Here is a 15,784-nt window from a genome sequence, read left to right on the forward strand (position 1 = left end):
CGCGCCCGCTCCGCGCCCCCCCGGCCCCAGTGCGGCAGCTCCGGCAGCCCCGGCAGCCGCAGCGCCGGCGCCAGGGGTGCGGGTGCGCGTATGTGCGGGTGTGTGTGCGCGCCTGCCAGGGAGCCAAGCCGAGAGGGAGGAGTTTGGCTTTATTTTTTTTTTTTTTTTTTCTTCCCCCCCCCCCCCCCTTTTTTTTTTTTTTTTTTTTTATTAATCAGGAGCAGTGAATGGAAACCAATCAGATAGAGAGCCCCCTCGGCTCGGGCTGCCTGCATGCCGGAGTTAAAAAGTGCTGCTGGCCGAGCGGGAGCCCTAGTGCGAGGCGGGGAGGCTGAGCGGCGGGAGAAGGGGCCGGGGAGCTGCGCTGCCGCGCCGCCGACCCGGGCGAGGCTCGGCCGCCTCGTCCCTGCGTGCCGGTAAGGAGATGCGGCTCTGCACCTCTGGAGGGGCAAGTTGTAGCTCTCACCAGCCAGCCGCCTTCTGCTTCCCGCCCTCTCGCCCCCCCTCCTTTTTTTTTCTTATTCTTTCTGCCGTGCTTATTGGGAATGCTAATTAAGGGGGAGGGGGGATGACGGAGGAGGGGGACAGCACTTATTTCGCAAAGTTGGCAGCTGTCTTGCGGAGAGGTCTGCCCCCGCCGCCGTGCCGGGGTGACCCCCCCGGAGCTCCGCGCCCTGCCCGACGCTCAGGGGCGTGCGGGGACCACGTTTGCTGGCGTTGTAAGTCAGGCGAAGGGATGCGGCGTTTTCCTGGGATTGTCATCGCCAGCAAGATACTTCGTGCGAGGAGAGGTGGTGAGAGCGGGAGAAGGGTCGTGTGTGCTTGGAAGGGAATAACAGTAATAATTAGTAATAACAACAGCAAAAGGATGAATAACTAGAACATAATAATTTTTAAAGTCTGTCTCTGTTTCTTGATACTGCCTAGTTGCTTTGAAATGAGTACAGGGCAAAGCCCTTCGCATCATGAGCGAAATCCGAGGCAAAGTGCAGAACTGAATGTAGAGCACAGTTGAAATGAGGCGCTCCCTCAGTGAAAAGAAGGGGGCAGAACGAGCAGATCGGGGGACGTTACAGGAATTGACAAATGTGAAGTCTTTTATTTGATAAAAGAACGGGCTGAGGAGTGCTGGAGGAGGTGGAAGTAAGAGGGTAGGCGTATAGGCATTTTTACAGGAAAGAAGTTTGGTTAATTGCAGAAAGCAAGCACTGAATTTGGTGGTGTAGTAAATGTTTCTAAGGAGCTGGTAACATACTTTCTGTGTCAGCTAGATTGAACTATTTATGTATTCATATGTATTTAACACCTACTTACACGCACGCACCGGGAAAACAGTTTGCATATTACATCTGTGTATTCTTATGCAGAAGGTCGAGTCAAGAGATAAGCAATAGCAGTAGAGGTCAGTGGCTGTGCAAAGGAGTCCTGTCACTGCTGCAATAAAATCCATATTTTACGGAGAGTTAAATGCAGTACTTTTTAAGTGCAAGTGGATGGTCACCTAAGTAACTCCTGATGACATTCAAGGTTGGAGAAGTTTAACGACCGAAATTACTCCCAGCATGATGGCACAGTTACTACTTTTATACAAATTGAGAAGATAGGGCACCTTTTTCCTTTTACTTGTGTGTGTTTTGGGATGTTAAAGTTCTGTTAGCAGTGCATGAGAGATTGAGTAGCACAAATTACTTACAGAGTGTAAGGTCAGTCCTTTCTCCAAATTTACTGTTGTTCTAGCACAGCTGGAATAAAGAGTACAGTTCTTGTCTATTCAAGAATCTCTGAGGATGGAATGTACATCCTACATGTGTATCTCGTGAGCTACATGCATGAACATTTGTGCAAGGAGAACATTACAATCAAGAGCAAGGTTATTTCCATTCCCTTTTGTCACAGGACCGTGTGTAGTAGCATTCTGGAAATGACATAATTTCAAGGGAATAAAATTGCTTGATCGTGCAGACCTCTTTGGTTTTAATCAAAATAGACATAGCTCTCCCAGTCAAGATAAAGGCTTATCTCCTGTATTTGCTGGGCTGAAAATCTCTATTATACAGACAGTTCTTTACAAAAGTACTTGCATGTTACTTAAAACATTCCATAAAATTGATTAACATCTGTTCCTGAGCAATATAATGCTATGGGTAATGGTGCATCCCTGTTCATTTCTTTTTTTTTCTAATTCCTGTTTAAAGGCAATAAGTTTGCATGTCACAGGAGAGTCGGGTAGGGCTCCAAGGCTTGTGATCAAGATTAAGTAGATTCCTTTATCATGGATATATACAGTTTTAAAGGCCTGGCAGCAATGACACAATTGGATAGCTCCTTTAAAGAGCCCAAACATGCTAATAAAGACTGGAAAGCTGAATCTCTTTTTCCTCTCCTCTCAGATGTTATCTGACACAGCACCAGTAAATATATAATCTCATATGCTTCTGGCTTTCAGCTACACTATAATCTTTCTGGATGTATTTCTAGTGGTTTGCAGTTGACTTTTGAGCTGAGGGAGGGAAGAGGAAAGCAGCCAGTCTTTTCAGAATAACATAATCAGAGCAGCAGCAATACCTTTTTTTTTTTTTTTTCCTTTTCTTTTAACCCAGGGAAAATGGCATTGATTCAGTCCTGTTGTAGCTCTCTGCAATTATCCTTTGCAGCCATTTAAGTAACTGGGGTCCCCATAGGGACTTATTAATCCCTCTAGGTATTTTAATTTTCACACCAGTTCACAGCTCTTGCATATCTCCATGCCAGCACTCTAAAGATTATATTTATAGACACGGTCATCATTTTCTAACCAAGTTGTCTGGGTAGAAATGTGCATCTTAACTTCTGACTCTTCTCCCTCCCTTCCTCCCTCCCTTCTTCCCTTGCACAGCTCTTTCATGCAAGCAGTAACCTGCCGCTCAAGGCAGCCTTCCCTTTCATAAAGTTTGCATTTTGCCATCTGCTGTTTCAATAATATTTAGTTGAGAGACTTCCTTCAAAGCAAAACATACACATGTTAAGAAATGTGGGGTTTTTTTCCTGCTCTCTGCAGAAGATCTCAAAACTAATGTGAACTTGATAGAAGTTATGAATGTGCCTGTGCTCTCACCAGCTGAGATTCTTCTCTAAATGAGCAGCCCTCTTCTCAAGAGCATACTGAGTTCCTCTGCACAGGAGCCTCCCTCCAGTCCACTGTCCCCTCAAGTGTGCTACATCATTTTTGCTTTGACTGAAGAAATTTTCAGCATGCTGATATGCTGCTTATTAATAGATTCCTGCAGTATTTTGGGGTTTAGAAGGAACCACTGTTGGGTTTTCTGGTGGTTGCCTGTGTACTGTGTGGTGGTTAAGCAACACTTATCTGTTGTTAAATGAAATGATGGTCGCTATCTCATGCTTAACTGAACTTTTCACTGTGTCACCTGCCCTTTGTTGACTACTTTTAAATTATGTTACCTTTCTAGTGCAATTTTGCAGCATTATGGCTCAAGATGTGCAGGAAATTACTTATGGATCTCCTTGGAAATGGTGGCTAATTACTAAAATGAAAGGTAGCTGAAATCTATAAAAAAGAGTGGGTAGAATGCATTTGAAGCAGCAGGCCCCACTGTGATGGTGCCTCATCTTACATAATGGTTACAATTCCTCTAGTGGCTCTGCTGCAATTATACCAGAATGAAGCAGAATTGGTTTTCAGTATCTTTTGATTATCATAAGCATGTGGGAAAGGCTGTGCCTTGGAAGCTGGGTGTTAGGGAGACTTCTTCATTAACCCCTTGAAGACCTAGTTAGCTGCAGTAACTGCTCCTGTGTCTTAAAAGGCTTTGCATCATTTTCTGTTTCCTATATAATTTCTTGGGTTCAATGCTCTTAGAAACAGGGCTGATAAACTCAGTTGTGGTTATCCTGACTGCCATGGTGGGGTCAAATTCAGGATCTTTTCAATGCATATCTTTAGGTGAGTCCCCCATCCTGAGCACAAAGTGAAGAGTTCTGTGGCACACAGAGCAAATCTCTTCTGCTGACTCGATGCAGGATTCAGTTTGCAGTATAAACACCATTCTCAAGTTTAAATGTGTCCTGGTTGAGATAAAAATCCAGTAGCAGCTGGTTTGCTTATGCTGCATGCTTAGTCATAGCAGACCTTTCCAAGGGGTCTGAAAAATACTATGCTGTGTGAGGAGAAAGGTATGGCATCTTGCCTTGTTTCATTTGGGATGGGGAGAGATGAGATGTAGTGTGAACATTTAGTATTAAATGCAGCTTTTAATTGTCTTCATTGCTTAACAAAAGGTACAGGGCAGATTATTAGTCCTTGTTTTAAAAACACCCTTGAAGAATGCATAATTAATACAAAACATCAGCAGAAAAAATCATCCTCTGGGTTGTGCTGTGAGTGTTGCTGCAGTGGAATTAGGTGGGGAAAGTGCTGGATAAAAGCATTTTTAAAGTTTTAGTGTGAGTTCTTCCTATCCAGTTGTGCTTTCTATGCCATAAATCTCAGCCTAAGTCTCTTTTTGGTTCTTCCCCAATGACTGGCTGATATGTGTTGGGAGTCCATCCAGGTTCAGGTTCCTAAGCTTCTCTAGGGCACTGCTGTGTGTCCTGATCCTGATCACCCATCAACTACTTCCCCGTCCCATTTCAGGCAGGCTTATCCCTCTTTGTACCCGTGACCATCTCCTTAATTCAGGTGGGGCTGGCTGCCACCATAGTCTTCCACTGTATTTTCCTGCTTGTGCATTTGGCACTGAAAGGCCCAAATAAAGACTGTAAATATTTGAGTTTATGCTTTTGTTTGTTTGTAAGCAAGAGCATTCCCAGAAGAAAATAGGATAACTGAATTTCAGGAGCATTGTGAATTAATGTTATTGGCTGGTACATCCAGTCTTGTGGAGCTGCCTGCTCCTTGAGTATTTTTCTCTCTCAAAACAAACCAGAAAGGATAGTTTCCTCTGCAGCTGCAACCCTCTGAGCAGCAGTGAAGATCAATGCTGATGGGGAAGGGTGAGGGGAGCCTGTGAGCCCTGTCAGGATGAAAAGCACTCAACTGGCATGGTGTCCTTCCTGAGTTAGGATGTTGGGTCTCCAAAAAAAATCTTTAAGCAAAGAAGTGATTGCTTAACTGTGATGGTGCCAGAGCACTTGATAGCACCATGCTGAAACATCCAAGATAGAGTGATACTGCATTATCTTTCTTCACACCCAGCCACAAGACACTCTCTCCATACCCTCCTCTTCACCAGGCACATAGACAAAAAGTGCATATACATTTCCATCTGGTCTCATTCAAGAACACTTGCCAGCCTTGCTATGTTTTAAGTAACCTGTTCAATAATGGCTTTATTCTGGCATTGTGGGCAAATATTTTATGGGTTAATTAGCCTGTCTTGTCAGAATATGCATGTATATTTATATATAGTCAGAAAATGCTTTATTCTAGCCAGAGTGTGACTATTACATTTCATTTGCAACATAAATACCCATCATAACCCCTCAGCTCTTCCCTGGTGACACACCACAATGCACAGAAGAGAGCACTTTATGAATGAGATCTGTGCTGTACCAACTGGGTACCGTAATTCCTCTCAGCTAAACTAATTTCATTATCATGCTGTAATGTTTACAGCAGCCTCTGAGATAATAGTGGTGTATCTTTCCAGCATTCCCACTTCTGCATCTAATCGCAGAGTCAGAGCAGGAGGACCTAGGAGAAGGGTCAGCAGGAATTGAAAATTAGCACAAAAATTAAACACTAGTCAAGTTTCCCCAGGTACTGCAGGTTCGTGCCTGTCTGGTGGAAAGCAGAGCTGCCTGTTCCCTCATTACAATTGTCAGCTAATAGCTTCTATAAGCACAAAGGCTGCTTAATCAACACGATCATTACCATGTAGCTCTGCTTTGTTGTGAGGGTAACACCAAACTCAAAGAGAATACTTACCTCTGATGGTAACTCCACTTAGCATTGAAGGTCATGGTGATCCAGACTTGCATGAGAGACCGTGGAATGGTGGGAGAACCACTTGTGCCCGTGGGCCCCAGCTGGGGTGCTGACACTGCGGCACTGGGGCCAGCCTTTGTACTGAGTCTCACTCCAGGGAAAACCCTCTCTCAGAAAGATGTCTCCTCCTCCCTCATCCTCTTAGATCCAATACCATAGCAAAAATAATTAAAAGCACAGTTGCTTTTAGTTTTGCCCTGAGGACTCAGGTGAAATCTGTTTCCTCACTGAATTGATTCTCTTTGAGTGCCTGGTGGTTTGTAACTTTAGGGTGTCATTAGTCTGGCAATCATTATTTGACACAAGTATCTTTGTGGACAAAAAGAAAATTGTATAACTTATCGTAGTCTGCAAACCCCCCCCCCCCCCCACTCCCCTCCAAGAACCCACAGGTAATCTGTGCACATTTGGGAGTCTCACTTCAAGTAAGGAACAAGGTGTAGTTCATTGACGTGAGGCCTTCACTCAAAAGCTGTTCAAGTATTCCAGAATTCCACATCTTCACCACATGGCCCCACTGTGAGGCTGGCCTGTATAATTGGCCATGTTTTACAGCAGGGGAAGCGAATCACCATGAAGGTGGGTGACTTGCCCAAGGTCACAGGAGGAGATCATAACACAGCAGGGATGCTGAACCAGGCTCTTATAGCAAGTACAGCTTACTACAGTCAACCTGCCTGCCTCTCTCCTGCTCTCTTCAGTTGTTGCAGCTGATCAAAGAATGGATGGGGGGGAAAAGTCAGATTTGGGTCTCTTTTTTTCATCCAAAAGAAAGCCAATTATTTTTCTCAAGGACTCCTTGCATCTGCTTTGACACTGTCTCCCCAAAGGATTTTCTGGATGTTTTTTGATTGTTTGTTCAGCCATATTTTCTATGGTGGGGAAGCGGGGGAAGCTGGGTAGCTCCAGAGCTGTCTGAGACAAGACTGAGTATCTTATTCCCAGGAGAAAGTAATCTGAGCTGTCCCCAAGCAAGGTGGCAATGACCTTACTCTCTGCATTGGCCGAGTTGGACTGGCCACAGAGTTTCTTTACCATTCCCTGCCTCATACATTCCCACCTACTTATGCCTGTGGGAGAGAGAGGGATGAAAAAGAAATCTCATAAAAGGCTGCCTATTCTGCATGCCGCTCCCTGTGGTTTGGGGCAGCCAGAGGTCATACCACACTATCTCTTGTTCATGTCCATGCCTGCATGAATTCATTTCAAAGCACCCTTGCTTTGTAAATATCTAAGGCGTAGTATTCCTAGCACATAGATATGAAGGTGAGTCAAAGGGAAGTTACTTGAATAAGGACATGGTGTACACCAATACCCCTGACACAGGTATTGATCTTAGTGTAAATAAAATAGAGGGAGAAGTAGAAAAAGACACATAAAAAAGACGCATTAAATTTAAAAGTTATGCGGCCAGTTTAGATCAAAGCAGTACCGGGTCCTGAGCTCTATGCCACCTACAATGACCTAATGCTTTTGGAGCTGGCCTGACAAACTGATCAAGCTCTACAAGAATTCAAGAGAACCTATTTCCTCACTTTCATAGTGTGAAGAGTGCCCTGGCAGATCACAGAACAGGAATATATAGAGGTAGAATCTCTTTCAGGGAGCAAATTTCTTTTGTGAAATTGGTGCTCAATTTAGCTGTCAGGGCTGAAAGGGAAAAAGATGCAGAAGCAACACTTAAGTCCACCAGCTACATCCCTTTAAGCAATTCATGCTGTGCCAACCAGTTTTATAAAACCCTGTATTTCATCTAAACTCCATTTAAGTCTAAATAATATGAATGCTCTGCTACGGTATTTCCCTTTTCACTGCTGATAATTACCAAGTTATTTCTGCCATAAACAAAGCATGTTCTTCTCTCTGACTTATCATACCTGGTCCCAGAACAGTTTGCTTTTAAAAGTACCAATAAACTACACTGAAGTCTACAAGGTTGTTTGAATACTTGAGTGTTGTTCTGGATCAAGATGTCAGGGTTTGTAATGAAGTGTTTACGACTTGCAATTATTTTCATGGTGACCACAACATGACTGCCAAATGTTTGTATGATTTGTATCCCTAAATAATAGACTACACCAAATGGGGATGGAAAGAAAACCTGTGTAAGGAATAACCATCATTTCCCACTGATGCCAGCAGATGATCCCTGGATCATCTGTACAGCATGGAGAAGGATTCTCTGCAGTCTCTGTCAGCTCCCATCAGCAGTTGCAGAGGGGATAGAGAGGACTGGACTGAGATTTGCATTTCCTGGCTGTTTCTGCTGGCACGTAATGGGAAGATTCTTCCTTTGTGCAAGTGTCACTGTGTGTTGCATCTCTAAAACCAATTCTTAGCTCAGATTCTTCCTCCTGGTGCCTATGTCTTCAGGTCATCTGCACTTAAGAGGAAGCAGAGCATAAGCATCTGAAAAAAAAGCTGGCCTAGTGTATCATATGCATTAATATTTACGGCCATCAGCACAATTCTGCAGACAATCTAATCTCAAGCAGCTTTCAAATTCTGTGCTTTTCAGAGTGGTGTTTCCCATCAGAAACAGAAGTGTACACTCTGATTTATAGGAAGAATTTCTGTTCCTCTTGGAAAAAAAACCAAACACAACAAAACAACACAAGAAGAGGTTCCCACTTTTCTCAGCACATAATTTATATTGCTATTAAATGAAATGCATTACCATATTTTAACATGTAAGGGTCTCTTTTGTAGGATTACTGAAGCAGCTTCTCATTAATCCACCGTAATTCATTTGTCAGATATCTCAAAGCTACTTGATATTGGAGTTACTTTAATGTATGACAGAGTTTTCCTTGGCAGCAGGTTGTAATTTCAACCAGGCTGGTAAATGTGAGGTCAGAGGCTGGTTACTGCAAATCTAGAAGGTTAAAATATGCTGCACATCCTTCTTCCCTGTTGCAATAACATCCTGAGTCCTGGATGAGCAAAAGTAAATACTGGAATTATTCAGGAAAAACAGGATTCATCCTCTTGGAATGGTCACGTAATATCGTGTGTTTTGTGTCTATTGCAGAAGTACTTATATTTGTCAAGCTGGCATTAAAAACAGCCTTCATGAGATGCAGACACCTCAGGCTCAGATTTAGTTTCGAGCCCTGACCCGAGCAAGTATCTGTTACATCTCAGAGGCTGTGGGTCTCTACGGAGGGAGCTGCTGGAGCCATGGTGGTGCCTGGGGGGTTGCAGTGTTAACAACAGGCTTCCTGGCATGGACAGGCAGGTATCCCAGCATTAGCAGCAGCCAGAAAATTTACTTCTAAAGGCTGAACTGAGCAAGGCAAATGGAAAGATGAGCAGGTATGAGCAACTGCAGCTTCAGTAAGTGTTTGACTGGGGCCAGCTTGGTGCAATCCAAAATACCAGAGGTCTTTTGTTAAGTCCCACAGTTAGAGTGCTTTGCTGCTGGTGGTAGAAAGGACCAGATTATGGCAGCAGCAGCAGTTTCCAGCTCTGGGAATGGTGGGGTCAGCATAAGCAGGAGATATTCAACCAGATGGTGTTCAAGTCCTATATTTCACTTCCTTCAAAGATTACATGGTGGAATGTTTGATACTTTTTTATATACACTACTGATGGTAGTGCAGGACTAATGCTTATTGCAGCTTTATTTCCAGGCTATGTTTCTTAAAGGTTAATGAGGACATGCTTTCAGATACCACCCAACTTCCCATATTCTCCTTCCCTTACAGATTTCTCTTCTTCCATGGGAATGTTATATACTCATCTGTTGTTTTATGAGATAATTGTTCTTTGCTCAGCCCTGTGCATGTTCTAATCATGGAATGTTTTAGGTTAGAAAAGACCACTAAGATCATCAAGTCCAAGAGTTAACCCAGCACCGTCAAGTCTGTCACTAAAACGTGTCTCTAAGTGCCATGTTTCCTCAGGAAGGACAAGGCACACCAGGAAGCCAAAAGTTCAAAAGACTTCAGTGTGTTGGAAGTAGGTGTTTGTCATCACATAGTGGGTTCATCACGAGCCTGGATGAGCTCGCTCTTGGGATTGCTGTTTTACCATTGACTCAAAGCTGCCCAAAACAAAGCAGAAACCAAGCAGAATTCATCTGCAAACTGGGATAGGGTGAATTACCACAGAATATTCTGAGCTGGAAGGGATCCACAAGGATCTTGAAGTCCAGCTCTTAAGTGAATGGCCCATACAGGGATTGAACCCACAACCTTGGCATTATTAACACCATGCTCCAACCAAATAATTGAACTGAGCCATTAGAAATAAGTTGCTAATGTAAGCAAGATTAACTTGATATGCTGCCTGAAATGAGATGTTAGAGATGATAGGGAGGAGAGAAAACTGTTCATTTAGAGGGAAACCGGACTGATTAATTAAGCAGTAACGAACAGGGAACCTTGCCTTGAATTGATATGAGGCTTGCAGTGCTAATTTAACACAGAATACAGCTTCCAATTTGTTATTAAATTAAAATGGCTTTTAAAATTGTTTACTTTTTTTTTTCCCTTTTCTGCTTCTGTGTGGCAAAATGATTATTCTGGCTAGTTAGAGAAACCAATCAGAGCAGCAGAAAGTGTAGGTTGAAAGGAAAGATTGTTCTGTTGTGTAATTAAGAAATATACACTAATATCCATGACATCATGAATAAGCACTTCAAAGTAGTAAGTATGCTCTGTGTTGCATATTAAATGAAACAATTAGTATGCTAACAAGCTGCTCTGGACATACACTAAAAAGACATCACATTTCAGGAAATGACTGTTTCTTATTTTTTACTCTAAAGATCTGCTCACCTGACTGACAAATAGTACTAAGAAATAATGAGGAAGAAACATTCTTCCTTTTTGTCCTTTCCCCTTTTCTTGCAATTTTCAAAGCAGTTTTAATTTTGGAGACTTTGTGGTGACTCCACACAAAGGAGCATTTTCTACCCCAATCAAATTATATGGTGGAAGTGTGAGAGATTGTATGTGATAGACAAATCCTATGGAACAAGAGGGAAAACAACCTTGTAGCGACATTGCTTTTTTTAGTCTCAAACAAAATACACTCTTGACAGGAATGATTCCTTGTAATTTATTGTAGGATAGCTGAACAGTAGCAATTTGTCATGCGTAGTTATGTAATTTGATGGGTTCATTTCTTAAATGAATTATGGATTATGGATTACCTCTGTATATCAACAACAGAGCTGTATCTTTTATGTAAATATTCCCTCAACTTTTTCTTCCTCTTCCAATCCATTTTCCGTCATACAGAGATGACTTTTTTCCATCTAATCTTTCAACTAATAAGGTGTTTAATAATTTAGCAACCTAAAAAATGAGCATATTTCAAAGGAGTTAGTATCAATGGTAGTGTAAGAGCCTCAGGCTACGAAAAAGTGGATGAGGTTACCGAAGTTTTAGAGTCAGGATCCCAACTGTCTTTCTGCTTCAGGCAGCTATTTTATTAAAGTTGGTATTAAACAACACTGCCTAAGGTCTGATTAACAATTTATGACTTCCTAAGAAGGATTAACAGAAGCCTATCATTTTTATATTTAAATCTTGATTTGCATCTAAGAGAAACCATACCCAGGTTTATATTTTCATTATTTATTATTTTTATTATTATTATTACTGCCTCTGAAATGTTGCTTTTGTGAATATTCCAGGTGCCAATTTGTTGTACTGATCTGTTGGTACCTCATCCCCATACATGTGTCAGAGGGACAACTTGCTTCTTGCATCCTGTGATGGGCTTGATCCTGCAAAGTGTTGGTTTTTGTCTCATGCTGGGCTCAGCTGCGCTTCACTGAAGTCCATTGTGACAGAGGGTGATCTGCAGTTGGCAGTCAGGCTGAGATCTGCAAGACCAGGAGCTGAATGTTGTCCAGCTAACATTACTTTGGGGAGTAAAATCCAGATGTACAGGATCAAGGCTCGCCTGACATACCTTCCCAGAGGGGAATTTTCCTGTTTGACATTCACTTTGTGCAACCAGTAGCAACTCCTTCCCAGTGTCTCAGTTTTTTATAAGCCTCCCAGTCCTGCTTACGTGGCTGCTTCTGGTCCACCTCTGCTAGGAGAGGAGCAGAGGATGTTTCTGCTGCTATGTTCTGGGGTGCAACAGAGCAGGAGCTCTGTTGTTGCTCTTTGCTCTTAGGGAGGCAGCCCAGAAAGAAGCATGCTACCAGGTGGGAATGGGTTAAGGAGTAGATACCTAAATCTGCTAGCCAAACTTTGTTCACTCTCCTGTACAAGAAAGCAGGCCAAAGACATGCAGCTTAGTGGAGCAGAGTGGAATTTATTCTACTTCTGGCAAAGATTTTTTATTATTATTTTTGTTTTCATGTTCAAATAGAAAATAGTAACAATGTCCTGTTCTGTTAGCTCTTTTCAAACTGCCCTAATTCCCCCACTGACTGTCTTTTCTAAGTTCAGCTGCTTTAGAAAATTGTGTGGTTTTTTTTTTTTTTTTTTTCCTTGTGTATTTCCATTTCTGATACTCTTCAGTGAATTTAACACTCATTTCACCAAGGGCTGGATGTGGTGGTCATAGCGTGTAGAGCTAAGGGAAAAGATTGTCAGCTAGGGGCTATGAGCTCCACTGGCTCACAGCAAGGGAGATATTATTTTGATTATCCTGAGCTTCTCTAGTCAGTAAGACAAAAAAAGGTTCTGAAGAAATGTTGATATTTAAGGCTCTTCATTACATTACTTGAACTCTCAGCATGTCCATGGTTTCCCTTATAACCAGTAGCATGGTTTTTGTTTTGGTCTTAAGGGCTCTTAAGTTTTAAAATACTAGGGCCATAATCTGAAAACTGCTGGTTCTTCAGAGCAGAAACAAGCATTACTACATTCAGAGAAAGATTTCTCATTTTCCTGGCTTTTCAGGATATGCTAAACTGAATTTAAGTTTTAGAGCTGTATTCACATTTCAATAATCTGCTGTTAGAAAGACTCCAAGAAGTATAGTCTGAATATTTTCTTGTGACGCTTGCCTTCGGCCTGTGCTTGTAGGTCATTATTGACAGAGGGATTTAAACAAATGCTCAAAAGATTGGGCTGAATCAGGGAGCAGTACCTGAGAGGAATAAGCCCCTTAGATGCTGGATTAATGACACTCAAGGTTTCTAGCTTATTCTTCAGTTCTGACTAAAATTTTATCTAGTCATATTCTCAGTCAAAAGAGGACAAACTAATATTATTCCATTGACTTCCGAGGAGCTGTAATGATAAATATGAGCTGAAAAACCAGACCAAGGAAGCAGAAGAAAATGCATGAATAAATTATCAACAGTGGACATGCCCAGGAACTTAGAGCAGTCAGGTCTCCCCACTTTCTCTTCTCTCTCTCCTATTAAAAAATCCTCAGCCATGTATCCAGAGAGCAGGAGCAATATCATGGGACTTCTGTGGCCAGAGACACAGAAATCAACAGTGTGAGTGGATAGTCCATACTTAATCTGTGCGGTGAAGTAGTTATCAAATATATTCTACAGCAACACCTATTTATTTGTATGACATTAATGTCCACAGGTCCTAATTGTGGGAAGCAGTGCTCTAACCTAATAGAGTCCCAGATGGCAAATATATTCAGAGAAATCAGTCTTAGCTGCAGGATTATTTGACCAAAATATGGCTAACTTCACAGGAAATCATATTAGAAGAGAGTGGTTATGTGAGTTCTACCTTATAATAGATGTGTGATTTAAACATGTCAGCTACACTTTTGTCCAATTAAAGCATACTTATTTAAAAAGATAGCTGAATACCTGCAGTATTGTGATTCATTCTGTAGCCACTGGAATGGTTTTAAAGTCTTCTGCGCACAGAATTTGCAGGTGAGGTCTGTGATTTTTCACTCACAAAAATGGCTTCATGGTTCCCTTAAATGAATCAGAAATAGAAAAAAATAAAATAACAATGGGTCTGACCATAAGACAGACACAAGAATGTCTTATGTGTAGGAACAGCATGGTATCAGGCATAATACAGAATATCACAGTTCTTTAAAGAAAATAACAGAAAGAAGCAAGAAATAAAAAGTGAGGTCAAAATATTTGCTGGGAGTCACAGAAGACCATACTATGTGACTTCAGTTGTCTTCAGGATAAATTTTGCTCTGAGAATGACACATATTTCCTCTGTATTTGTGGGTAGGATTGTTGCCAGGAAAATGACCTCTTCTCTGCGCTTTGATTTTAATTTTATTCCTATTCTGTAACTACACTCTCGGAACTACATAAGCTGTTCAGCCTAGGTCAATAGCTATTTTGTGGTTATCCCAGGTTACTTTCTGTAGCAAGGTTAACACAGTTTGGAGGGAAAGGTTGTCTCTGTCATCACAGTTTGCAGATACTGATATGGTATATCTGTCAAAAACCAGTCTGTCAGCACCTGGTTTGTAAACACCTCTCAACATCTGCTTTTGGATGCTCCTTACTAGTTGATTTCCACTGCACAACAGTGCTCTAAAATGTTCTCATGTGGACATCATCTCATGTGGATGTCAGCTAGCCGGAATCCAAAGATAAAGCCAAGTACCTTCCTATTTTGAAAGTTTCGCAAATGGTTGCATCTTGACATGACTGAATGAGGGAAATATATAAAGTTGTGATCTCTTAACATCTGCTCCTGCCTTATTTTCTGAATCTCTTCAGAACGAGCAGACACCCAACCCTGCATTCACACACCCGGCTTTAAATGGGTTACTGGTATTCTACACTTTGCTGCTTGAGTCTTCCTGCAGCTTCAACCCAGCTCTGAAATGTGTCCCTCCAGGTTAGCTTGCATAAACATAAAGCCCCAAATTAGCATTGCAAGCAACCATTGCCCTCAAAAACCAGTAGTTTTTCTGTGCTCAGTGCATATTTGCCATCTGCTAATGCATTAAAAAAAGAAAAAAAATCTCGGCCAAGTCCTTAATTTGGAGTAAATCCATGTCTAACGCTAATAACTTTAAGGAACTGTCATTGCCTTTACCAGCTAGAGAACAGGCCTCTGTGACTGCAGAGTAGAGGATGCTTTGGAGCATTTGTGCTGTGCATTGTTTCTGCCTGCCTGAAAGGATGCCAAAAAGACAGAATACGTTTTCACAGAGGCAGCCTTCTGGTTGTTGTCCACTGTGCAGAACGGGGTGCCTACCTATACAGTGCAAGTCTTCTGTACTGCTTGGCTCTAGGCACAGCTCACATACCTATGTGATATAAATACTCAGCTTTGCTTTCTCAGCTCTAACCCTTCCCATGCAAAGTCAGAAGCGTGGACACTGTGCCAAAAATAGGATGCTGAATCCTAGCTCCTTGCAGAAATGAACTCTTTAAAAGCCACAAGCAAAGAGGGAAAATGATCTGGAACCATCTCACACCATAAAGGATATTTTGGTTGTCTAGCAGATTTTTTTCTTCTATCATGGCAAAAGAGGCCCAAACACAATTAAAATAGTAAAGTTATAAGACCAGTGGACACAGGAATCTAGACAAAGGAATGAGCATTTCTTGTTTCTTGTGTTCTTACAGATACAGGAATGAACATTTTACCCAGAGTCGTGCTCAGGACAAGTACTGTGTGACTGTCTGGCTTGTCCTACACCATTACTATTCAGGCCACTGGCACTGGAAAAAAATACACAATGTGAACACAAGAAATATAGAAGGATAAGAATTTGTAGAGGAAATGCCTGTATTTTACATCTAAAATTTTGTCTATTTTCGAAAAGAAAAGGAGGGACTTCTAGAATTTATATTTTTTCCTGCAGTATGATGGATTGATAAATCACTCTGGGGGAGTGATATTTTTGGGCAGAATAAAATACTCTCCA

General features: G+C 41.9%; 1 protein-coding gene across 1 annotated transcript in view; it reads left to right on the forward strand.

Moving 5' to 3' along the window:
• Positions 1–230: 230 nt before the first annotated feature.
• Positions 231–15,784, forward strand: part of LOC121358047 (cadherin-6) — a 98,669-nt gene continuing 83,115 nt past the window's right edge. The window contains exon 1 of the mRNA XM_041475905.1: positions 231–416. The gene's annotated coding sequence lies outside the window, so the exon portion shown is untranslated. The remainder of the gene's footprint in view (positions 417–15,784) is intronic.

Source organism: Pyrgilauda ruficollis, unplaced genomic scaffold (assembly GCF_017590135.1).
Source record: "Pyrgilauda ruficollis isolate IOZ18807 unplaced genomic scaffold, ASM1759013v1 scaffold37, whole genome shotgun sequence".
Taxonomy (NCBI): domain Eukaryota; kingdom Metazoa; phylum Chordata; class Aves; order Passeriformes; family Passeridae; genus Pyrgilauda; species Pyrgilauda ruficollis.